This window comes from Urocitellus parryii, chromosome 15 (assembly GCF_045843805.1).
Source record: "Urocitellus parryii isolate mUroPar1 chromosome 15, mUroPar1.hap1, whole genome shotgun sequence".
Taxonomy (NCBI): domain Eukaryota; kingdom Metazoa; phylum Chordata; class Mammalia; order Rodentia; family Sciuridae; genus Urocitellus; species Urocitellus parryii.
The window spans coordinates 32,953,650-32,978,298 of NC_135545.1; positions in this window are offsets into that span (position 1 = coordinate 32,953,650).

Below are 24,649 nucleotides of genomic sequence, written 5' to 3' on the forward strand. Positions count from 1 at the left end.
GAGTGCGGCTGCGCAGGCACCGCCTCACTCCGAGTGCGGCTGCGCGGTGGTTCGCGCCGCGGAGGAGCAGAGCTATGTTCTCTCCTCAGAGCAGTCACGTCTTTGGCTGCTGTAACTTACCTGTTTGAGGTTCAACTCCACCCAGGTGTCTGCGGTGGCCGCATCTGAGCCAGTGCATCCCCGCAGGCGTCCCCTCCCAGCACAACCAGTCTGTAGCCTGCAGACCCTGGTGGTCTATGACTTTTCAGTTGCTCTTTTAACAGGACATGACAGCATCACTAACGCTTATTGACCATTTTCTAGCTGCCATTATAAGTGCTTTATATGATCATTTCACTTAATCCTACTATAACATTATGAGGTAGGTACTGTTGTTAGTCCATTTTACAGATGATAAAACTTTAGCATCATTCCTTCCTTCCTCTCCCCCCACCCCCACCCCGGCACTGTCTCGCTCTCACTCTCTTTTCCAGTATTGAGATTGAACCCATTTTACCACTGAACTACATTGCCTTTTCTATTTATTTATTTATTTATTTATTTATCTATCTATTTATTTATTTATTTAAAGGCAGGGTCTCCCTAAGTGGCTGAGACTGGCCTCAAACTTGCAATCCTCCTGTCTTGCTCTCCCAAGTCACTGGGATTACTAGTGTGCACCAACTGTGCCTAGAATCACCACCTCTCATTATACGTCTAAATTGGCTTCCTATTTTCAATCAAAGAAAATCCAACCTCTTTAACAGATTACACGAAGATCTCCAAAATATTCTGATCACCATTTATCTCTACAACCTCATCTTTTGCTTTTTCCCCTCAAACCCTATCCTTTACATGCTGTTGCTAGACTCTCTGCTCATATTGTGTTTTCTACCTGGAATGACTTTCCCCATCCCTTCCATCTTTGAAGGCTTGGGTTGAACATCACCAGGGAGTCATGTGGGGGCCTTTCACTGCCATTCTCATATTTAGGAAGTAGCCACACTTTCTGTGTGCCTTCATCAGATCTCCAGCAGTCACATCATTTGTTACATAGAGTATATTTGAGTTTTTGGAGCACAACTCCAATTAGGATCAGCAAGGCTCCCAGAAGGATAGGGAAACCCCCAGACTTTCTGCCAAGCACCAATCCAGGCAGGGGACTTAAAGGTTTTCCTTCAAGGAGAAGGACCCAGAGTTGACCCTCTCCTGCCAGGAATCCTGGACTCTTCTCTGCCTGCCATGGCCTACCAGGGGTTACTGGCTCAGCCTTGTGAGAGTGAGAGATGGGGCTCTTGAGGCATAGGACTTTGCAGGGGGAATGGGAGCTGGCAGTGGGCTGGGGGTCAGCAGTTATTGTAGAAATGCAGCAGTACAACCTGTGATTCTCAGCAGCATGCAGACCTGGTTCAGACTCATCCTCCCTTAGTCACTAGTGGAAACTCAGGTCCACCATTTAGCCCTAATGCTCATGTTTATTGAGCACCTTCTCTGAACCAAAGACTTGACACAAGCCAATCACTAATCCTCAAAGCCACTCTTAGTCGTCATGCCATTTTACAAAAGAGGAAACTGAGTCACAAGAGTTCCTATAACATAGCCCAAAGTCACAAAGCTGGCAAATGGCAGCATCAGAATGGCAAACCCAGGCAATTGGGCTCCAGAGCCTGTGCCCCAACCACTGCACCACACTGCCCCCCAGTAGTGACCTTTCCTGAGCACCTGCATCCTTGTCTAGAAAAGAGAAATATCACCTGCACCACTTCTGAAGAGCAGTGTTGTGAGAATTAGATGAACTAATGAAAGGGCTTAAAGCTATGTCTAGCCCTTAATAAGGGCCCTCATGCGTGGTTATTATTACCTCTGGGAGAAAGGGCTGCCTTTGGGTAGGGTCACTGTGGTAATAAATTTGGGGTCTTTTTTCTTTTTCTAGCAGGCAGCATTGGTCCAGTTTTCTTCCAGTCTGAGATTGGAAAACCAGCCTTGCTAGTCAAGTTCTAATGGTTTGGGTTAGGACCAAAATATTTGATCCCGATTTGCTGGAAAGGTAGAGGGTGCCTATGCGGACAGGCGCTCTCCTCACCTTGAATTTACAAAGCACCCACTAGAGGGTGTGCAGGTGTAAAGAACTGATCCCATGGCTCAGGACTCAGAATAAAGGCCTGGTCTTTATTGGGTCTCAGAGGGAGGTGGGGCAGGAGGCCCCACAGGACAGGTCAGGACAGGAGACTGACTTCTCAGCGTGGACTGGGGCTTGAGAAGGGCTCCTTTAAGTCACCAGCTTGCTTCCGAGGGAAGAGAGAAGGACTTTTGTTGTTCTTTTTAGATATATATGACAGTATAGTGTATGACATATTGCACATACATGGAGTATAACTTATTCTAATTAGGATCCCATTCTTGTGGTTGAACATGATGTGGAGTTACACTGCTCGCATATTGATATGTGAACATAGAAAAGTTATGTCCGATTCATTCTACTCTCTTTCCTATTCCTATCTCCCCTCCCCAGTCTTGATTCCTCTTTATGTAATCCATTGAAGTCTCTCCCCACATCCCTTATTGTGTGTTAGTATCCACCTATCAGAGAGAACATTTAGCCTTTGGTTTGGGGGGATTGGCTTATTTCACTTAGCATGATAGTCTCCAGTTCCATTAATTTACCAGCAAATGCCATAATTTCTTTATGACTGAGTCATCTTTGATTGTGTATATGTACCACAGTTTCTTTATCCATTCATCTGTTCAAGGGCTTCTAGACTGGCTCCATAGCTTTGATATTGTGAATTGAGCTGCTGTAAACATTGATGTGGCTGCCCCACTAAATGCTGATTTTAAGTCCTTTGGATATATGCCGAGGAGTGGGATAACTGGGTCAAATGGTGGTTCACTTGCAGTTTTTACAGCAGAATTGTCTCACATTTTTAAAGTGGAAAAAAAAAGAAAAAGAAAAGAAAAGAAACAGTAAAATAACAACTTGAGGATGGAGGCTGTCTGTGGATGGTTTTAGGATCCAGATCTGCGTCCTCTTTCCAGGCGCATCCCCCCAGAGCCTGCGTATGAAGGACTGCAGTCTTAGATTCCCCAAACTCTTTAAGGGGAATAGCCATGAGGACCCCTCTCCAGTCCATGGAGGAGCAGGTGGGGAGACCACTAGATCAGACAGGCTGCACAGGGCCAGGCTCTGAGAGGACTTTTGTCTGGTTTCCTGCAGGAGCAGTTCTCCTGGACATCCCACTCACCCATCTTCCATTGCCTGCCTTCTTTCTAGAACTCCCAGTAGCTCTGTGATGGTCTGCTGTGGGCTGCAGGGTGAGGCTGACTACATGATCTCTTGTCTCAGCTCATTTCACACATGTCAGAAATTAGGATGAAGCATCTTATGTCAGAGTAGCTTAGCAGCATGTCACATGTGAAAAAATATATATATAGAGAGAATAGATGTGGGCAGGGGGGCTACATATAAGAATAATAATAGGTAACATTTTTTGAGTGCTTACTATGTGCCAGTCTGTGAAATTCATTTTTTTTTAGCATTTTTTAGTTGTTGATGGACATTTATTTTATTTAAATTTATTTATATGTGGTACTGAGAATTGAACCCAGAGCCTCACGCATGGCAGGCAGGCACTTTACCACTGAGCCCCAACCCCAGCCCCTGTGAAATTCTTTATTCAAATTATTATCTCACTTAACTCTCCACATTTGAGGGTAGGTAATATTGTCCCCATTACAGATGCAGAAACTAATTTCAACCCCAAGTTCTTTCTACTCCCTATGTTATAATCAGGGTGTCCAGTTGGGGTCCAGAAGTTGAACCACGATGCAAAGAAAACCACTGACTCCAATTTTAAATCAAATTAAAGCAAGCTTATATTGTGAACACAAAGCTGGCCAGCAACTTTCAATCCCCAACCAGGCTAGAGATCAGCCCAGCTCTGGAGGAAGAAAAGGTTTATATAGCACAAAAAGTTACAAAATGGGGTGTCTTGGGAACTTACAGTTAACAGGTTGTGGCAAGCATAATACAAGGGCAGATAACAGGTTAATGACCTACATGGCATGATATTTCAAGGTAGGGAGTAAATTCAGATCCCAACATCAGAATTTATTAGGCGCTGCTGCTGAGGTTCCAGAGAGGGTTGTTATCTGGTCAGGGGGAGCCAGGAATGGGTAAGTTCACCAGAGCATGGGCAGGAATTCCAAACAAGTTCAGAAATCTCAGCAATTTAGAATAAAACAGAAATGAACTTTTCATGACTTTGTGATGAGATGGCTTTCCTCTAAGGATTCTTGCCACATTCCCAGGTGCTAAGATACTAGTAGGGCTGGGGTTATAGCTCAATGGTGGAGCACTTGCCTTGCATGCTCGAGGAATAATACCTCTTAATAAGAGATGCTAAAAGATAGACGACTCATTTTCAATACATTTTGTAGGATAAAGATTTACTAAAGCTCCGTGGAGGACCACGGAGCTGTATTTTTGAACTTGCATTTTTTTTTTTTTTAACTTGCTGGTTGTATATTTTTCATTTGCCTGTCCAGATCCATTTCTTCTTCCTCTGTCCTGGTCTCTGCAGGAAGACCAATTGTAAAGGAGTGTGAGGGAATTTGGGAGGAGGTGATAAAAATGTTTGATAATTTGATTGTGGTGACGGTTATGTAAATGTATACAGTGTGATAGCTAAAATCATTAAACTGGGCTCCTGGTATAGCTCCAGGTAGAACCCTTTCCTACTGTTTGCAAGGTTCTGGGTTTGATCCCCATCACTGCAATCAAAAATTCACCAAATTATATATTTAGACTAAATGTATTTTATTATGCATAAGTTACACCTCAAAAAAGTTGACTTTTAATTTTTTAAAGATCAACAAGTATGTCACTCCCATACATAAAATCCTCCAGTGGCTTCCCATTATATACGGAATAAAATTCAAACTCCTAACTTGTCCTGTGGAGCTCTGGTGCCCGTGACTCACCCCAACATGTCATTTACTCCTACCTCTGTGTTATGGGCCAGGCTCTATGGGCAGTGGCCAAACAGACTCCATTTTACCCTGGGACTCCATGTCCTGTAAGAAATCCTTCTCCCATGAGAAAACTCCACCTCTGCCGTCCTGATCCTGTTAGCACACCCTGCTTAGAAATGCAGAGGTTTCTGTTCTTATACAATGTAAGAATGCCCATTTTTCTTGGGCAATGTACCCTGTGAGACAATGATTGTCTAGACATTAGTAACCATTCTTTTCTTTATTTTTTAATAAGTAATTTGGAGGGGAGAGTGAAATCTTTATTTATTTTTTATGTGGTGCTGAGGATCAAACCCAGTGCCTCAGATGTGCAAGGTGAGTGCTCTACTACTGAGCTATGACCCCAGTCCAGTTAGTAATCATTCTTTAACTTGTACTCACTTAGGGTCATTTTGACCCACTTCCCCTTCTGCTTATGATTTTAGATCTCATGATGTTTGTTCATAGTTTTAGATCACAGCAACAACCACTTATGATTAGTGTGGTTTGTACCGTAAAGGTGTGCTCTAACCCTTGGAGGGAGTCAAAGGATGTAGATTTGTAGTCTCCCCCTTGGCCCGCCACCTGGCGAATCCAGACCACAGGCTGGTGAATAAATAAATGTTCCATCTCCTGCTTTAAGATTGAATCGTTGATTTATTGCAGTCTTGCCATAATGTCTGAGCCTTTGCACTTACAGTTCTGTCCACCTGGAAGGCTCTGCCCCAGATCTTTCCCAGTCTGGCCTGTGTGTGTCAGCACGATAGAGAATCGTTACTCAGTGGAGCTCCCTCTTCAAGAAATGCTCCCGCCTAATCTCATCGGGGCATCTTCCACAGTTCCCGGCATGTCATGGGTGCTCATCAAGTATTTGGCGAAGGAATGACTGTCTCTTCAAATAAATCAATATTTGTGCCTTGAATAACTCATCTGACAGGACTTGCTACTCCGCCTTCCAGATCTCAGTGCAAGCCACCCCTTTCTAAAGAGGCCAGCCCTGCACCCCCAGTCTCTGACAGTGCATCCTGCCTTATCAATCCCAGCCTGTAGGATTGGCCTACGTGACTTATTGACACATGCAAGATACATGGGTGTGTTCTAATAAGCATGAAGTGGTGCCTTTCTTCTTGTTTTTGCACCATTTATCCCACATGGTAAGTGACATGACACCCACAAGATTCTGGGTGAGTCAGAGACTCCCAAAACAGAGAAGGGAAGTCACAGGAGAATATGACACTGTGCCCATCTTGGGACCAGGGATTGTTGACACACAGTTCACTCAACAAAGACACGTTTTGATTCATTTTTTTGTTGATGCTGTTCTTATTATTGTCTCGTGGCAGGAGTTTCCGATTTTGAAATGCTAGTATAACTTACGTAAGCTGTAATTTTTTTTTAATTTACAAACCTACTCTCCTTAATCTTTTCGTTATGATCTATGAAAAACTCCTGCTTTCATCTGCGCCTGCCAAGGCCACAGTAGTAAATGGTCTTGATGGGAAGGTGGGACTGAGGTGTGCCGACAGGGATGAATCTGCTTTGGCAGGGCAAGGAATTGCCAAGGACTCTTCAAATGATTTTGAAATGAGAGGAGGCCACAGTGGGATGCAGCACCCAGCACCCAGGGAGCTACAGAACCAGCCTCTGGCCCACCCCACCTCCAGCTCAGATCAAAGGGGCTAGCTGGGTTCTGCTCCAGTTTCCAAGGAGGGTGCTCTTTATAAACCCCTGGAGCCATCCCAGGGTGTGGCCAGCATCAGACGCTGGCTAAGACCTGACTCAGCTTTAGTAACTATCAGCTTGGGTGGGAAGCCAACCTCTGGGGCACCTGCTCCAGGAGGTCTGAGTTTCTCTACTTCAGTTTGAATTCCTGTAACTGAAAGCAGTGGACAGCTTTGTGGATCAGAGCATCAATCTGCAGGGGACTCAGAAAGTTAGAGGAAGTTCTTTTTCTACATTTATGGCCTTTCCAAGTAGGAATTGGCCAGAGAGATCCCCAGCCCAGACTTCTGCCCAAGGCAAGAATCACCATCCAGTTCCTGTCTGAGCACTTCCTGTGACTGGGTGGCTCACAATTCATAGGGAGGCTGTTCCTCGAAGTGTGGTTCTCAGAAGTCTTGTATTTATAATAATCCACACATCAGTCTTTCTGTAGAAACAGATGGACTTCGTCACTGTTCCCTGTCAGCTCTTTAGGAGTTTGAAGATGTATCATTTAAGTCCCTGATATGCTGAACACCTCCAAGCAACCTTCAGAGATTTCTTAGGTGGATGGAATTCCTACTTATTCACCTTTTTTTCCCCCTCAATACTGATTGAACCCAGGCATGCTCTACCTCTGGGCTATATCCTCAGACCTTTTTACTTATTTTATTTTGAGACAGGGTCTCACTAAGTTGCCTGGGCTAGCCTTGAACTTGTGATCCTCCAGCCTCAGCCTCCCAGGTATTTGGGATATAAATGTGTGCCACCATGTCAGGCTTGGGTTATTTTGTTTGTTTTTGTTTTTGTTTGGGGGGGCTCATTTTACCATTGCTGCTGTTTTAAGGATCTGCTCTGAGAGGATCAGAACTGAAATGCAGATATGAACAGATTAAGAATCTCTTCCCTCCTGTGCCGTCTACCTGCTTCACGTGCTCCCAGTGTGAGCGTGAGATGAGGACAGCTGTGTAACACGGAGAGCAGAGGTGCACAGCAGCCATGAAACTCTCCACCCAAGGACATCCAGGGACAAAGACGGGGGGGGGGGGCTGGGGACTGAACCCACAGTTTTGCACTGATAGGCACGTGCTCCACCACTGAGTAGCACGCCCAGCCTGGTGCCTCTTTTGAAAGAATAGACAGAAACCAACTAGCTGAAGTGCTGTGGTCTGTGCATGGGGCTTGCTTACCTGGGGCTTAGAAAAGCAGTAACAAGAAAGAAAAAGCCTTAGAATAGCAACACAGAGCAGGGAGGCCACAGCGAGAGCCATGACCATTTGTTACGGGCTAAATTGTGTCTCCTCTGCTCCCCCTGAAAAAAAGCTGTGTTGAAATCCTGAATCTCAGTCCCTCCCTGTGTGAGCTTGTGTGGAGATAGGTCTTTACACAGACAACCAAGTTACAAGAGGTCTTGGTGAGCGCAGTGGCTCTCGCCTATAATCCCAGCAACTCACGAGACTGAAGCAGGAGAGTCACAAGTTTGAGGCCAGCCTCAGCAATTTAGCGAGGCCCTAAGCAACTTGGCAAGACCCTATCTCAAAATAAGAAATAAAAAAGGGCTGGAGATGTGGCTTGGTGATAGAGTGCCCCTGAATTCAATCCCCAGTACCAAAAAGATTAAAAAAAAAAAAAGTTGTCATAAACAAATCCACAGCCTACTATGATTGGTGTCCTTATGAAAGGGAGAAATATGGACACACACGCACACACACACACACACACACACAGGGAGAACATCACTTGAAGATGAAGGCAGAGACAGAGCTATGCTTCTACATGTCATGGGACCCCAAAGATTGCCAGCAAACCAAGAGACACTGGGGAAGAGGCATGGAACAGATTCTTTCTCACAGCCTTCGGCAGAATCCAGCCATGGCAATATTTTGATCTTGGACTTGTAGCCTCCAGAACTATGAGAAAATAAGTTTCTGTGTTGAAGCCCTTTAGTCTGGGGTAGCCCTAGAGAGCGAAGATGCTGCCTACAGGCAAGAGGGAAGTTAGTCTCCGGAGCCCAGTGAGGTGGGGCCTGGCTGGAGCTGCACTCACAGCAGCTACAGTGCAAAGTGGGGACTGGGCAATCAAGACCTTGACCTTCTGTCCTCCAGCCTCCAGCCTCGGCATTGCCTAAGCCAGCGAGCAAGAGAGGCGGGTGATGCCAACAGAGAATATGCACCCACCTGCCAGGTACGGTGGCACATGTCTGTAATCCCAGCGACTTCAGAGTCTGAGGCAGGAGGATCACAAGTTCAAAGCCAGCCTCAGCAACTTGGCATGGACCTGAGCAATTTGGTGAGACCCTGTCTCAAAATTAAAATAAATAAATAAATAAAAAGGTCTGGGGATGTGGCTCAGTGGTTAAGTGCTCCTGGGTTCAATCTCAAGTACCAAAAAAAAAGGTTCTGATTTGGGATGGTGAAAAAGTTCTGAAAATAGGGGTGTTAGTCACACAAATGTGTGGCTTAAAGCCACTGAATTGAGTACTTTAAAATGGTTAAAAGGGTAAAATTTATGACAATGCATATTCTACCAGAATTTTTTAGAATGTATACTTTCTGAAAAAGCGTATATGCTGAAAGGAAATCCCCCTCCCATTCCTGTCTTTGACACCAACATCCCCTCCCTGTGGATCCCCTCTGGGACCAATTCCAAGGTCTCCTCCCACAGAGGCCATGTTCTTTCTTCCTGTGATATTCTTCACCCAGGCTTTCATGCAGTCCGTAAATGGAGGCATACAAGACACCCAGTCTTGTATTTTGCTTCTTTTTTTTTATCGTTTAATATGTTTTAAAATGCATCCTCATTTTCTCATCCTCGATACCTGGGATTCCTGCACAAAGCCTTTTCCCCAGGAATCTACTAACATTTAAGGATGACAACATCTGCTTTGTAATAAGGTGAGACATCTTAACTCCAAAGAGTGAAGCAGGGATGGAAGAATTTCAGACCCCTGCCAAGGGTGTGTGTGCCTGAGGAAAGACTTGGGGGGATACAGCCTTTTCAGGCTGAAGGATCAAAGCATAATCCCCAGTTGCTGGGATTATAGGCGTGAGCCACTGCGCTCACCAAGACCTCTTGTAACTTGGTTATCCGCGTCCGCACATGGAAAAGGGGCCTTTGCTGGATGCAGGTATAATAATGGCCAACAGCTGTGTAGCTCTCATCCTGGGGAGCCAGTGTGTAAGCACTTCAGGCATATTAATTTTTTTTATACCTCACAACAGCTTGATGATGTAGGTGCTGTTATTAATTGCCCCCTTTTTACAGGTCAGGGCTGCAGGGCATGAAGAGGTGAAGTAATTTGCCTGAGATCTAATGAATGACAGAACTGGGATTAACCCCACAGAGTGGGGCTCTAGGGCCCTTGCTCTTGTTCACCATGAGGTGCTGCCTCTGGGGCACGCAAACATTTGCCAACCGTCCTGCCAGGCCTGGACCTCCTACGGGTAGGGATGTAATGAGGCCTAGACATGAGCCCCACCCTCCAGGAGTTTGTTCAGGAGCACAGTTCACCCTAGTCCAAAGCAGAGACTTGATCCATGTTAGAAGGGGAACATGTAGAATGTTCTGGAGAGTAGAGGAGGAATGGCACAGAATGCTGGAATGTCATGCAGAGGAAGTGACATTTAAGAGTGAAAGGAACCACGTACGCTGCTTGAGATGCTGAATCCTTCCAACAACCCTGCTGTCATCCCATCTCCCAGACGTGAAAGATTCACTATGGCTTTCAACAAGGCATTAAGGTGGTGGAGCTAGGATCCCTGCTGGCTCCTCTAGCTCAGACTCAGGGCCTCGCGGAGGTGAGAGCCAGCCACAGCCTGGTGGGGTCCTCCCCATGCCAGTGGCATCAGCCTTCTTCCATCAGGAATGCCTGGGATCCTCAGCTGGCATGGTGGGAACCGCCATCCTTGGCAGGAGTGCCCAAGCCAATTAACAAGCAGGAGCTCTTTGAAGATGAAATTGTCCATAAAAAAGGGCTGGTTCCCACAGTCACAGCAGCAAGGCAGGGACAGTGTGGGGAGAGGATTGTGGTGACAGTAATGAAGGAGCAGGTAGGAGTTCTTGGCTGGAGAATCCCTGACCAAGGAGGCTGAGCTTCCAGGCCCTCCCAGAAAATGTCCTCCTTTAGTCCAGAGGAGGCCACAAGCAAAGGCAAAACCTTCTCAACTTCAGTGTGAATTAATCTCCCCTGAATTTTGCTATGACTATGACTACGTTCTGTCTGTTCCAAGATTTACATTGTCTCTCCCTTAAATTGACTCACTCAAAAATGATTCATCCTGTGTCTCAGCAACTCACAAGTTCGAGGCACACCTGGGCAACGCAGTGAGACCCTGTCCCCAGATAAATTAAAAAGAGCTGGGGAGGGTAGCATAGCGGTAGAACACCACTGGCTTCAAGCCCCAGTACTGCAAATTTTAATTAATTAATTAGTTGATTTATCCTAAGCACTAAATTTGTGAAAATGATAACTTCAATGTGCTGTTGCCCTTCTTTCTCATCCACATTAAAATAAACTAAAACTACTAAAACCATGAAAATCAAAGTTTTTCTGCAGACCATCTACAAGTCTCTTCCTTTAGGGAAGCCCAGGCTGAAAGTGGTCTTGAAAATCAGCATGGGGTCCTCGTTCCTCCTCACGTGGAACCCGAGAAACAATGAGGCAAGAGCAAAAAGTGAATTTTATTTAAGAAACAGAACAGAGAGACTCCTCTGGAGAGGAGGGTGTCCAGAGCTGGTGCTGAGGGAGTGGGGGTGTCTTGCCCCTTTTATAGATTTTAGGTTTCTTTTCTTCTCACCTTCCCCACTTATCTTGCCTACACGACCAAAAATGACCAAAAGGGCAGGGAGAGAGACATCCAGGGGGTGACTGCTAGTGTTGGAAAAGGTGATCCTTTCCCTCCCCCAAGGTTGTTAGCAACCATGTGATGGGGAGCACTATCTACCCATTTCCTTTTCTTTGATAATGAGATACCTGTCCTTTGCCCTGGTCTGGTTTCTCTTCTTTTTACTCCATGACCTTGGACACTTCACTTTTCTTTCTCTGGCCTCAGTTTCCCCATCTCTGGTTCCTTGCAGCTATTGTACAGCAGGTTGGTGAAATGCAGATTCAAGCCTTCTCCGGTCCTGGCCTTACCCTTTCCTGTAGTGAGACCTCAGGCAAGTTGCTTTAACCCATCTCTGCCTTAGTGGCACCATCTATAGATGAAGACTACTCTACCTGGGCTGCTGAGGGGCAATCCGTCTTCTCTAAGGGCCTTTCTTGGCCACCTGATTACATCTACCACTCTCCACTACTCCCCACAACTGCAGAGCCCCCTGACTCTACGTGTCCTTTTCTACAGAGCATTTATTACCTTCTAACTAGCTATATCATCAATTGATTATGTTTACTCTTTCCTCCTGCCCTCCCTGAATATGTAAATTCCATGAGAGCAAAGATATTCACCCGTTCACTGAAGAAGCCCTAGCACTTGGTAGAAGATTGCCTGGTCTTAATCTGTGTTCGTTTTTGATACTGTGTATTTAACTCAGAGGACACTTTACCACTGAGCCACATCCCTATCCCTTTTTATTTTTTATTTTGAGACAGGGTCTCACGAAGTAGCTGAGGCTGGCTCCAAACTTGCAATCCTCCTGCCTCAGCTTCCTGAGTCTCTGGGATTACAGGGATGTGCGGTGATACCCGGCTTTAATACATGTTTCTTATATGAATGGAATGCTTGAGCAAATGCTGGATCTCCTGACCTCAGATGTGAGATAAGAACCCCACACCCTAGGAAGACTCAATAATACCAGTGACCAAAAACATCATTGATTTCATTTGTCTCTTTCTTTCTTTCTTTCTTTCTTTCTTTCTTTCTTTCTTTCTTTCTTTTTCTTTTTCTTTCTTTCTTTCTTTCCTTTTCCTTCCCTGTCTCCCTCCCTCCCTTCCTTCCTTCCTTCCTTCCTTCCTTCCTTCCTTCCTTCCTTCCTTCCTTCCTTCCTTCCTTTCTTTCTTTCTACCAGGAATTGAATCCAGGGACACTTATTATCACTTATTGAGACAGTGTCTTGCTAAGTTGCTTAGGGCCTTGCTAAATTGCTGGGGCTGCCTTTGGTCTTGCCATCCTCTTGCCTCAGCCTTCCTAGTCCCTGGGATTATAGACATGGGCCACGGAGCCTGTGTAGTTTTGTATTTTGAAGGAATGAGGTCTATTCGGGAATAGTCCCCGATTTACAAGGAAGACAGTCTTTTTAGAAGTACTAATGGCACATCAAAGGGAATGAAATTATCATAAAAACAAATGCGTTTCAGTGAGTCAGGAGCGTGGGTGGGGATGCTGCCCTATGGGGTTTGAAAGCCAGGTGTGCAGGGTCTCCAGAGTATCCCAAATGTCACTTGCAGGCTGTGATTTCCCCTTCTCAGCTGGGAAGGGGTAGCTACTTTTATTGAACGCCTGCTAAGTCCTAGGGGCATGCTATAGATTAGCTCATTTATTCCTCAAAAGAGCTAGGCATAGTAGGCAGAATTTTGCCTTTTCTATGATGAGAAGAGACTGGTGGAAATGTGACTTTCCAGTGGTCACCCCGCATCTGATTAATCAATAGCAGAGTCTGGGCTGCAGCCTGACTTGCTGGGTCCTACCTGCCTTGTGCTTGCTGCTCTCAGGCCCTCTCTCCCACACCTTGCTTCCCACACCTGGAGCTTAGGCTTCCCCTAAACAGGGCAGAAATGGGCTTCTTCGGATGATAATTACATATATTTATTCTCCAAGGAAAGATGCTCATGGCGTCACTTGGAAGGCAGACTTTATTTTCTGACCCCAAAGCATATCCTACCTCAGCGACTGGGCTGGCCTCCAGGAGACTCTGGCTCTTTCCAGAGGAATCAAAGGAGTCTCCTAAGGGATCCTTAGAAGAAGCTGCAGGTCCATGGGCCTCCCTCCCACAGCACCCATGTAGATGGGGTGTTCCTGCTCGCCACTCACTAGCAGGTCACAACACTTTGCACTCTCAACCAATGCTCATATAAAATATTCAGCAAGGATCACCAGCACAGTGGATCCTTTAGCTCATGCAGGATAGAAATCAGCCATGGCTACCAAAGAGAGGCTTAAGAAGAATTATTTGTTGTATTGATTAACATAGCAGGTGACTGCCCCATAGGCAGAGTGGCAAGGAAATCAAGGGCAGAAACAGCATCTGTACATTTGGGGGCTAGAAATTAACATATTCATAAGCTCTGTTGCAGAGTTATTACTGCACCTGCCCAAAATGTGTATATATGGTTTGTAATGTGCCTAGGGCTGTGCACCCCCCCAGCCTTTAGCATGCAAATGCATGCTAATAAGAGTCGGAGTTACTTTGGGGCAAGCAGTTGTGGTCAGATGTGCTTACTCTGGCTTGAGGCTTTTTTAGTTGTCTGTCTTAAACACAGACACAGTTGGGGAAGATTCTCCTGTCATTTAACTCAAGCATAGAGCATGCAGTCCTTTTCTTTCAACAGTCACCAACTTAAATTTAACCCTGTGCTCCTGCCTCACAAGGAGACACAATATGGTATAGTTGCCTCTGGGAAGAGGACTGCATGGCTGGGTCAGCGGAAGGAAGGACACATTTTGACCTTTTTTTTTTAAACTCTCCTTCTTTGTTTCCTTTGAATTTTGAAATATATGACTATGGTGTCTATTAAAAAATAAATAGATTTTTTTTTTTTTTTGAGTGGTGGTGGTGCTGGGGATTGAACCAGGCCTTGTGCCTGCTAGCAAGTGCTCTACTACGGAACTCCATCCTTAACCCCTTAAAAAGTAATGCTAATTCTAAGCCAGCCTCAGCAACTTAGCCAGACTCTGTCTCAAAATAAAAAATAAAATTGGCTGGGGATGTGGCTCAGTGCTTGAATGCCCCTGGGTTCACTCCCTGGCACCCCCCACACACACACCCCCAGCATAAAAAAAGTAATGTTAAAAAAATAAAGATGATACCAAAATATGTTTGGGGAAAGGGGAAAGTTGCACAGTAATTTGTTTACTATCAGCTATTTTTTATGTTTTTACAGTTGTATGTGTGTATGTCACATAGGACCCATGGGACATTATGGGCCTCCTGATAGGAAACCGTAAGGGAACATCATTTCTGTTGAATCTCCGCCAAAATGGCAGAACCTGCATCTGATCATGAGCACAAGGAGTGGGGGGTGCGCAAACCTTGAGGGGGCTCTCTGCAAAATAATTGGCCTCTTCAAAATGCCAAGATCCTAGAGACAAAGAAAGGATGGGAACTGTTCAGATGAAAGGAGAATAGAATCACAGCCATCTAAATGTAGTTGTGTGGTCCTGGATTCCATCCTGGGCCAGGAAAAAAATTGGTAGGCGGGACATTAGTAAGACACTTGTTAAAATTTGAATAATGTCTGTAGACTAGATAAAAGTTAAATATCAAAGTTAAATATCTGGGTATTATGAATTGTATTGTGGTTGTGTAAATTAATATCTATTTTTAGGAAATACATAATGAAGTATTTAGTAGTAAAGGAGCAATTTACTCTCAAATAGTTCAAAGAGAAAATAGATTTGTATATCTAAATACTTATGTATAGGTATCAAATAGAGCTATATCTACATATATACAAGTATGTGTGCATTATATGTGTGTGTGTGTGTGTGTGTGTGTGTGCGCACGCATACATCCACATATAGAGGCTAAGCAGCCTTAATCTGAATATCTGAAATCTGAACTACTCCAAAATCTGAAACTTTTTGAGTGCCAACTTGACACCACAGTAGAAAACCCCACACTTGATCTCTTGGGATGGTTCATAGTCAAGATGTAGATGCACTAAAAATATTATATAAAATTGCCTTCAGGGGCTGGGGTTGTGGCTCAGTGGTAAAGTGAGGTGTGAGGCCCTGGGTTCGATCCTCAGGACCACATATAAATAAGTTAAATAAAGGTATTGTGTCCAGCTACAACAAAGAAATAAAACAAAAAAAATTTTCCTTCAGTTTACATGTATAAGTTATTCATGGAATATAAATGAATTTCATGCTTAATCTTGGATCCTATCCCCAAAAATAGCTCATTATGTATTTGCAAATATTTCCAAAATCCAAATTCAAGAGATGTTTCTGGTGCCAAGCAGGGATACAGCCTGCAGGTAGATAGCAAGAGGAGAGAAAAGAGAGAGGAGAAAGCAGGTGGGCAAAATGTATCTCCCGGTAAAGGGTATGTTCAGTTTCTTTGTACTATTGTTGCAACTTTAAGTTTGAAATTAATTAAAGAACAATAGAAAGGTATGATGTGAAATCTTATTAGTGTTTATTTCTATATTTAATTATCATTAAGTTTTCTTTTTGCTTTTCTTCTGCATCTTCCTCTTCATTTTCTTCCTCTTTTTCTTTTATAAAAGCAATAAAAATATATGGTAAAATGATTAATAATACACACGCTTGCTGGGCGGGGGTGTAACTCAGTAGTAGAGCTCATGCTTAGCATGCAAGAATCCCTGGGGTCAGTCCTGCACACCAAAAATAATGACAATAAGAACAATCCCAATGCTAAAACAGTTTTCTCCAGAGCTGGATGCTGTGGGATGCACTTGTACTTGCAGCTATTCTAGAGGCTGAGGTGGGATCACTTGAGGCCAGGAGTGTGAGGCCAGCCTGGGCAACATAGAAAGACCCTGGCTCAAAAGTCAGAACAAAACAAAAACACAAATTCCCACAGAGTGAGTCTCGCTCCCAGCTCAAGTCCTAGGCCTCAGAGCTAAGCAGCAATGTCTGGTTCCGGGCCTCCTGGCAGATGTGTTCCAAACCTGAGCAGCTAGACTGTTCTCCCCATTCTCCCTTCCACAAATGTTGACTTCCTGATCCACACAATCTGTACCTTACTTTTCTCCAATTAATGTGCTACCTTCATGATTCTTCTATATGGGGACATTTAAAGCAACCTTGTGTTTTAATGAGCTGTCTAGAAATCCACCGCATTGACACACCATGATACGTTGGTTCCATTCCTATTGTCATAAACATGTAGGGCTCTTCCAAGATTGCAATGAATGCCACCCACTTCTTGGTGCGTGATGTGTATGTATATCAACGTACAGGATCGTTTCCTTCAGGCAGAGTCACTTGGTGAAAGCACAAGTACCTTTCCCATTTGGGTGCACCTGTCTGAGCATGCCCGCTTCCCCAACAGCCTACCCACACGCACGCTTCACATTTTTGGACCTCTGCCTATCACACAGATTTTTGAAATGCTTTCTGGTTGTCGTTTTAATTTGCATTTATATTATTGTAAGTGTAGACTAGTATCTCATCACATGCTCTGAAAGACATTTACACCATTTTCCTCAATCTGTGATCTCCTCTTGCTCTTACATGAACCCAGCCCTCCCCAGGAGAAATCTTTGGTGTTCATCCCAGGCCGAGGCCTCCCTGGGCCCCTGTAGGCACAGAAGGAAAGAATTAGAGTCTTCTGATGCCTTTGGACCACCACCTCATCATGGGAAGGACTTCAGCCTTCTTGCAGGTTTTCCAGCTATAAACTCAAAACATGATCATTAACCCCAGTTACTGGGTGGGTGACCCGGCCCAGGCCCAGGCAGCCTCCCTGTCCCTTGACAGGCCTCTCCTCAGACTGTGCTTGGTGCCTGCCTGCCCACCCCACAAGAAGCAGAACTTCTCAGTTCCTCCAGTTTGTTTCTTGCAGTTTCGATGGGAACAGAATGCTTTATTCATCAGGAAGCCCTGAAAGGCGCCTTTGTGCCTTCTGGGAATCTGCCCAATTTTCTCTGAAAAAGCAAAGACTCGACAAAAGCTGGGGTCCAGGAACCCTGGAGGTCAGGCCCTGGCTAATGAGCTGTGGGCTTCTCGCTCATTAGTAGGCAAACACATGCAGAGCAGGGCTTGGGTGACCTTGGCAGGTGACCTCTGTGAGCTGGTGTTCTCATCCTAAATATGAATTCACAATAGTACCCACTTTGCAAGTGAGGCGCTGTTGTCTTGGGGTGCAGAAGAAGTACAGAAAGGATGTTTTGTGATCACGGACAAACAGAATTGGAAGCGATTCACTCGTTCGACTTTTCCTCTAAGGAGAAGCCAAGAAAATAACTACTGAACTTGGAAAAAAAAAAATCCAAACCTTTGCTTTTGGGTTGAAACTCAGAAATTTCTCATTATGCCATTACCCTCAAGGCAAAAAACAAAACAAAAACAAAACTCTTGCCCTGCTCCTAAGGCTCTGTGTGATTTGGCTCCTTTCTACCCGCTAACTGCCAATCCACCTCTTGGCCTTGGCCTTAGGCCCTGGGCCCTGGCCAACGTGGACCTTGCTCAGGTCTGTGAACACTTAAACCTCACTCACCGCCCCCTCCAGCCTCTGATCCTGGAAGCTTCCTCTTACCTGGAACATCCTCCCACCTTCCTCCACTCCAGTAACTCCTGCTCCTGTTCAGTGTCAGCTTAAGCATGACTTTCTTGGAAGGAGAGAGGGGCTCCCGAACCCCGCGCAAGGACTCCTGCCAGTTCCATCTTGTAAACACACACTGCACGTGTGTTTCACTTCTGATTCTGTCCATGTCCTTGCTGGACTGCAGGCTCCGCAGGGTATGTCCCCAAGCCGACACCATGACTGGCACATAGAAGGTCTCGCTGAGCATTTGAGGCAGGAAGAAGGAGGCCAGAAGGGAGGAAGGAGAGGACAGGCCCGTGGGAAAGCCACGGTGGGGGATGTTACATTTGCTCCCTGGATTCCCACCACCCGGGGCAGGCCCCCTGGACATGGGGACAGAATGGGGCATATCTAATGTGGCACTTGAAGGAACATTTTCTTTGCAATCGTCTTCTGAGCTTCCCCAGCTACCTCGCTCTCCTGCTTTAGGAAGCTTCAAAGTCATTTTCAAACCCTAATTACCCCCACACTCTAGTCCCAGGCAGCAGCCAGACTTGGCTCCAACACTCCCAGTTGCAAATTAGGAAACTGAGCCCCACAGGGAGCAGCTTGCCTGGGGCCTGCAGGAAAAAAATCAGCCTGAAAGGCTCTTTGTTCCGCAGAAAGCCACCCTAAGCAGCAAGAACTGGCAGCTGAAGGTACTTTGGGTTTCAGGTCACTTACGTGAGAGACGTCACTTGATTCTCTATTGAGTATTTACTCAGCTCAGGGGCTGCAAAAAGGCAGCACCCCAGCCATCAAGTGTGGTTTTGGAAGGTCTCAGCATTTTTCTTTTTTTGTAATGGGGACTTTTACATAAAAATCTAGATTTAGGAATTCTCTTGAAATATCAAAAAGCCTGACACTGCTGGACTCACGGTCTCCACTTCCACAAGTCTAAGGCTGGCTGGAGTGGAGCAGTAGTTGCCTCTTTTACACAGGGCGCATTTTATCCAATCTGCCACAGTCCCCACTGCCCCGTTTTGCCTCTGACCCGGCTTACTTTACTCATTCATGAGTAAATGCCAAACGCTGTAGGTATTTGATCCACAACTCTATAAGCACCTCTTCTTTAGTTAGGACCCTTGATCATCTACACTGGTTTCTCCCAGTTTCTTAAGAGAGAGAGAGAGAGACAGAGACAGAGACAGAGACAGAGAGGGGGAAAAAGCTCTTTCCAGCCACACAGCCTTTGCATATGGTGTTTGTGCTGCCTGAAAGAGTCCCTTCCATTTTCTGAATCACGTTCCCCCTCATATGCTTCCATGCCACATATCACAATTTGGAACTAATTCAATTTTATTTTATTTTTTTAAATTGTCAATGGACCTTTATTTCCTTCATTTATTTTTATGTGGTGCTGAGATTCAGACCCAGGGCCCCACACATGCTAGGCAAGTGCTCTACCATGGAGCTACAACCCCAGCCCAGACTAGCTGTTTTTACGGATTGTTGCATCTGCAGCACGCATCCCAGAACCCGATGCATCTTAGGAAGCTGGTGGACATTTGTGGAATGAACACAGGAGCTGGTCTCTGCCGGGCCTATGGGCATCCATTCAAGGAGACCAGCATCCCATCTTCCTGCAGGTTGGTCAGAGGGTGCCACTTTCCCGGCCTCCCAGTGGGATTCCCTCAGACTCCTGTTTGCAGGTAAGTTCCCCCTTCCTAGAAACCTGGGGTGAGAGGTGAGTAAAAACTCTCAGGGGCACTCAAACCTGGTCCCTATGTCAGGCGGATGATCAGAGCCACAGTGAGATGACAGGCTACAAAATGAGACCTCTTCCACATGGAGAAAAGGAAGCTTGGCTGGACTGAAATCTTCATCAGAGCAGATGCAGAGAGTGGGATGCCAGTCACCTCACCCCAACAGAAGGGGAGGGCATCCTCGGAGTTTAGAAGAGATCAAGGCAAAGCGACACCCTTCCCCCAACCTACTCCTCAAACGGATCTTAGAATACGTTCTGCCCCACGGGTTAGGGTGGGCCACAAATAAAAACAGGGCGAGGAAGACTTCAACTTCTAGGTGACATATCCAAGGCTAGTGACAGGTTTGAGGACCATTTGTAGATGTGTGATCAATGTTTGGCCCAAATTCAATGAATAAGAGAGAGCTTCTGAGGCCCTCAAGTGGGCCAGGCTGAAAGTCTGGTCCCAGAGGTTTACATGGGTTTTAAGAGGCTTCGTGCCCCTTAAGCTTTTGGTTTCCAGGGTAGCCTCCCAAAATAGGACCCGGTGGGCTGCTCTGCCTGAAATGTTCATGAGGAGAGTATTTAAAAGTAATAGAGAAATTTGATCAATGTTTAAAAACTGCAATATTCCCTCTACACATATACACACGATCCAAATTTCCAATTTCTCAGTAAAATCGGAAGAGGTGGTGATGTTTAACCTTTATTCCCAAAGCCCAATATTCACTGGAGCTTAGGCAGATTGCCACAGTCCCCACCATCCCCAATTACCTACAGTCAGCCCACTCCACTTTTCTGATTTTTGAACAGGGAACCTGAGGCCTGGTGCATGCCACACATGCGCTGAGCTACACCCCCAGCCCCGACCCCACTCTTCTGTATTAACCACCCAGCTCCTGAATGCACTTCAGTTTGAGACCCCTGAAACTTCCCCAGAAATTCACCAGCTCCAGAGGCTGTGGCTTCTAAGGTAATTCCTGCACCAAGACAGGAGCCACCTGTTCCTGGCTGATCTGGAAACCAAGGGACCTCACTCTCCCCAGCAGCCCCACCCCCAAGCCCGCATCCCGCCCTAGCCTACGGACAACAGCACTGGGCCAAGGACTTCAAAGCCAAGCAAGATCCAAATTTAGCTGGCACGAACCCTCTCTGGCTTCAACCTGTTTTCCTCTGCCAGGCCGAGCCTTCCCACCTCTGCTCACTTCCTATTAAAATTAACAAGCGTTGTGGCCGGCATCAAAGGCAGGGCTGGCAGGCCCGGGCTGGGATCGCAGCCCCCACCCCATCCCTTCCAACTGAACTGGGGGAAACGGTTCAGCCCGGAGCCAGAATTAGAACAGCGCTCTCCTCGTCTGTTTGATATCTGTACCAAGGAAAATTCCAGTGCCAGCAGAACATCCTCATAGTAATTTTCTTCAAAGTGCCTTGCAAAAAAAAAAAAAAAAACTAACCAATTATTCTTAACAGGCACCCACAGAGAGATATATAATTATCTCCATTTTATTGGCAAGGAAACTGAGGTCAAGTGGCTTGCCCAAGGCCAGAGAGAGAGAGAGAGAGAGAGAGAGAGAATGAATCAGAGCAGTGACAGCATAGATCTGTATCCACTGGGGGATCCCCCAGATCTGGATCTGCCTGTGCCCATCTAGGGGGTCCTGGCCACCCTTCCTTGTTCTCATGCTGGGCTCTGGAGAAGTGATCTTTGTAAAGACATTGGGGCAGTGACAACGAGCTCCATCATCTAGTCCTTTATGACACAGGGAAGCGATGCAGTGATAATTAATCCCCTTCTCACCATCAAACTGTCATCTTTATTTTTTTCCTCCCTGACAGTGATGGCGATAAGCTGACCGAGGATTGTATGTCCAACTAGAGAAATCTACAGATAACCCGTTCCCCGTGGCCCCAGGTTATTGGTGAAATCCATCCCTGGTAGGTGGCTAAGGGCTGCGGGTATGAGCCTCAGGGTCTCTACCTGGGAGCTGTTCCATTAGAAGTTCTGCAGACCCCCAGAATTCAGGAGTGGTTGGGCACTGGTGATCTGGCAAGCTAACGGAGGGGGAAGCGCGGCAGAGCCTGCCAGGCCTGAGCTGCAGAACCCAGGCCCACCTCCTCGGCGGAGAAACAGCCCCAAAGTGCCTGCAGACAAGGAGCAGTTTGTGAGGTTTCTCTCAAAAGTGGCCTTTGATCCCAGTGTTTTAAGAACAAACTGCTTTGGGGGGATGTGGATGGACAGGTTGCCCCTCCAGAAATCTTAGACATGTATCCCCCAAATAGTTGTGACCTCACTGACAGCAGGAATAGAGCTCAGTTAAAGGGAAACATGCGTGAGCGGGTGCAGAGGACCCTGGGCCTGGTCTCAGGCTCAAGCTCTTACACTAAGGGAGAAGAGAAGGAACTAGAGGCAGGAGGGTAACAGAGCTATGAGAGAAAAAGGGTGGGGGCAGGGAGTAAGAGAAAGAAGAAGGAGAAAGAGAAAGAGGGATGGAGAGTGAGAGGAGACAGAAGCTAGGCACCTTGGCATAAGCCTATAATCCCAGCGGCTTGGGAGGTTAAGGCAGGAGGATCACTAGTTCAAGGTCAGCCTCAGCAACTTAGCAAGAGCCTAAGCAACTTGGGGAGACTCTATCTCTAAACAGAATATCTTAAAAAGGGCTGTGGATGTGGCTCAGTAGTAAAGTGCCTCTGGATTCAATCCTTGGTACCCCCCACCCCCATAAAATTGAAAGAGAAAGAGAGATTCTAAGATGTTCAAGAGCACACAAGCATCAGCTCGTGGGTGGTTTCTGGGTGTCTCAGCTCCCCAGTTTCACCATAAAACCTCTTTGCACTCCTGGGTGAGGAGTGTGGCACCCTCTGGGTCCTGGGATGTGGGGGGGTGGGGCGTTTGCTTAATCCAAGCAGGTAGTTCTGCAAATGGCCACAGTCCACAATGCCTAAGAGCTTTCCTGGGCACAGGGAGCTTTTCCTCCCCAGTCACCTCCCTCAGCAGATCCATGATTAGCAGCTGCTTTCCCCCTTGGAGCCTCAAGCTTCCAGTCTTTAAATGGGGTTGGGATGAGGAGAAGGTTTGAACAACAGCACTGCCCCCCGAGCTCTGGCGTCCCTCCTTCAGGTTGCATGAGTGGCATTCCAAGTTCAGAACTTCTTTCTGTGAATGAGTTACCCCTGGAAGGAAAGGAAGTCCGAGACTAACTGTGCCAACCTGGCCCTTCCCCCTGGCATAGTGCCTGGGGAGGACTTGGCAGCTGAGGATGCGGCCACCTCCATTCTCTGGACCTCTTAAGCGACCTTCCTGGGGATACACCAGCTTGCTCATCTTCTTCATCTCCCAAGGCCATTTGAAGTCTCCTCATCTGGAAAGTCATTAAAAACCAAGAGAGTGGGAAGACAGAGATGTGTATATCTGGAACACAGAGTATCAGGAGAACACTGGACCGTGGAGAAGAGACCTGAGTGGTCCCTGATCTTATGATCATGTGCTCAGCCTCTGCAATTAGCACATCAACAACCAAGGAAGAGGCATTTCCTATTTGTCCTATCTGTCTACACCGCCCACCAGGCCCCAAGTGTAGTACAGTTTGTTTGTTTTGCAGTACTGGGGATTAGGCCCAGGGGTGGTCTACCTCTGAGCTATCTCCCCAGCCTCTTTCTAAAAAACTCCTTTGAGGATCTTGCTTAGTTGCCCAGTCTGGCTTCAAACTTTCCATCCTCCTTGTCTCAGCCTCCCAAATCACTGAGATCACAGGTGTGCACCCAGCAAGGATAGGACAGGGTTTAATTGGCAAAAAATATAAAAGTCTGACAATACGAAGTGTTGACAGGATGTGGAGAACGGGTACTCAGATACATTCCTTTTGGGAGAGTAAACCCCTGCTACGAGCCATCTGTGGATATCAGGAAGGATGCATCTGTGGATCTCTAGAATCTTCATGTCCTCCCCAGGCATCTCCCCAAGAGAAACCTGACACGTTTCACATAAGGAAATGCATATACATGGATGTTAATTTCAGTTTTTAAAAGGATCAAGACACAGCAGTGTTCATGACATGAAAACATGGGAACAGCTAAATGCCCATCATGAGGGAAAAGGATAAATTGAAATATTAACATCATATCATACTATAAAAGCAGTTAATATCATAGATAAACAAAATGCTAAGCCCAAAGAAGGCCCCAAAATGTGAAAATCTGAATAGGGAAAGATGCCATTTTATATAAGCTTTACAAACCTGTAAAAAAAAAAAAAGACAATATAATTTTGATAGATAGCTACACATGCAATAAAAGTAGAAAAACAAGCATGGACATGATAAAACTTACTTTGTGAAACTGGTTCCCTGGTTTGGTGCTGGGGTAGAGTGAGATCAGAAACGATGACATAGGGGATTCTGCCCTCTTTTGAGTGTTTTGATCCTTTTAAAAATTGAAATGAAGATGGGCCAGTGGCACACGCCTTTGATCCCAGTTTCGAGGGAGGCTGAGGTAGAAGGATAGCAAGTTTCAGGTCAGCCTCAGGAATTTAGTGATGTCCTGCCCCAAAATAGAATTAAAAAGGGAGGATGGGCAACAGTGGCTCACACCTGTTAATCTCAGTGACTCGGAAGGCTGAGGCAGGAGGACCACAAGTTCAAGGCTGGCCTCTGCAATTTAGGTAGACCTTGTCTCAAAATAAAAAAGGTCTGGGGATGTATCCCAGTAGCAGAGCACTTGCCCAGCATGTGCCAGGCCCTGATTGACAGGGAGAAAAAAAATTGAAATGAATAGTAGTTGATGTTAGTATTTGACGAAGCTCAAAGATCCCGTATTTAATTTTCTCTTTTTACATGTTTTAAAAATGTTTAAGACTCAGTATAATTT